This window comes from Elephantulus edwardii, unplaced genomic scaffold (assembly GCF_000299155.1).
Source record: "Elephantulus edwardii isolate Elephantulus edwardi_28Jun2011 unplaced genomic scaffold, EleEdw1.0 scaffold00028, whole genome shotgun sequence".
Taxonomy (NCBI): Eukaryota; Metazoa; Chordata; class Mammalia; order Macroscelidea; family Macroscelididae; genus Elephantulus; species Elephantulus edwardii.
Window position 1 is genome coordinate 3,991,867 of NW_006399778.1, and position 2,125 is coordinate 3,993,991.

General features: G+C 44.1%; 1 pseudogene; it reads right to left on the reverse strand.

Annotated features, from left to right (window-relative positions):
• Positions 1-595: 595 nt before the first annotated feature.
• Positions 596-1,069, reverse strand: LOC102861825 (annotated as a pseudogene).
• Positions 1,070-2,125: the final 1,056 nt, after the last annotated feature.

Here is a 2,125-nt window from a genome sequence, read left to right on the forward strand (position 1 = left end):
TGCTCTCCAGTCTTTCCCAAGTTATGTGGTAATTTTTGAAATTGTCACCCTTGAGTGCTGCATAATATTTCATTGTGTGGATGTACCACAATTTGTCAATCCATTTGATTGTGGTTGGACATCTGGGCTATTTCCATGTTCTTATGATGGGTAATAATGTTACTATGAAAATTAGTTTACAAATCTTCGTTTGTACCTCAGTTCTTATTTCCTCGAGGTGTATTATAAGCAGTGGAATAGCTGAGTCATACAGATTTCTATATTCAGCTTTTTCCCCCCTTCTCCTTCTCTTGTTGTTTACCATTGAAATTGGATCTGACTGGCAAAGGAGGAGATTACCCCTTCTTCTCCAGTGGAGCATCTGGTGGATTCGAACCCTGCGTCTTTGGGATTGAAGCACAGCTTCTTGCCAGTAGGCCACTAGAGCTCCCTTTATGTTTAGATTTTTTTTTTCCTGCCTTAGGATTTATTTGTACAAATAACACAGGAGAACACCAGCCCCATGCAGATGGGAGGTTAGACCAGGGGGTTAGACCAGTCCTTCTGTCCTCAGATGAAGAACTCAATTATGAGCCTTTGCAGGGGCCTGGGCACCTTAAGGAGCCTGGCTTGGAGTAGGAGCCTGGGTTGAGGCCTTAGCTGGCACCTGGGCTGCAGCCTTGGCCAGCACCTGAGTTGAGGACTTTGCTGGAGCTTCGGCCTTACTGCCAGCCTTGGCTTTGGATTTTGGCCGGTTAAGCCTGAGCCCTTGACAATGCCTGCCTGAGCATGCTTCCCCAGCCTGGAATGGGCTATGTAGGCGAGTAGGCTGAGCTTGTGGTTGACACCCCTTGGGATCCTGGGCCAGAGCCTTCACAGCCTCAGCACGTTCATCCATGACCTTGGCATTGTTGGCTTGCATCTTCTTTAGGCCCTTGTTGTTGTGCTTCTTGGCAAAGCACATGTTCCTAAGGAATTTGGGGTCTACCCCCTTAAGAGACTCATATCCTTGCGATCTTGGTTTCTTGATACCATTTCTGTGCCATTTTGGGGACTGGTTGTGTGTGGTGTGGTTTTTGGACTTGGCCATGTCTGCACCGTCGCCACAACTCCCAGAGCACCCTATGTTCAGATTTTTGAGGAAATACCAAATTGCCTTCCAGAGTAGCTGTACTATTTTACAATCCCAGCAAGAGTATATGAGAGTTTCTATTTAACCACATCCTCTCCAACATTTATTGCTTCTTGTTGTTATTGTTGATTGCTGTTGAGTTAAGCACAAATCATCCTATGAAAAAAAGACCTGAATCCTGTTCTATAACTATCATCGTTGTTTCTCTAAGTTCATAGAGTTTCCAAAAGCATGTTTTTTAGGAAGTGAATGCCACTCCTCCTATTGTTCTGTTAAACTTTGTCACTGTTACTGGGGTGAGATGTTATCTTATTTGCATCTCTCTTATTGCCAGTGGATTCTGAGGCTTCGTCTAACATACTTTGGACATGTTGTAAGGAGGGACCGGTCCTTGGAGAGGGACATCATGCTTAGGAGGGTGGAGGGACAGTGCAGGAGGGGAAGGCCCTCTATGAGGTGGATTGATTCAGTGACTGGGGTAATCGGGATGGGTGTGTCAGAGGCAGTGTGACTGGCACAGGACAGAGCAGAGTTTAGGGCTGTTGTACATAGATAGGGTCACTATGAGTCGCAAGTGACTCGATGGCACATAACAACAACATTCATGTGCCATCCAAATGTCTTCCTCTGTGAAGTCTTTCCATATCTCTTGCTCATTTTGTAATTGTGTTATCTGTCGTGTGTGTGTGTGTGTGTGTAAGCCCTGTCGATTGTGTAAGCTTTTGTTATGAGACCTTTGTCTGAAAGTCTGAAATGGTATTGCCAAATGTTTTTTCCCAGTCAATAGGTTTTGTTTTACCTTATTGGAAAAAGTCTTTGATGTGCACGGGAATTTAATCTTTAGATTTTTATCCTCTCCTGGTTGTGTATTTTTGGCTTTATTTGTCAACCTCTTTATACCATAGGCTAGGCCTTCTAAGTTTTGTCTCACTTTGTCTCTTATGATCTTTATAGTTTTAAGTCACAGCTTAGTCTTTAAACTAACATCCTTGCTCTCTAGCACTTTGGAAAGGT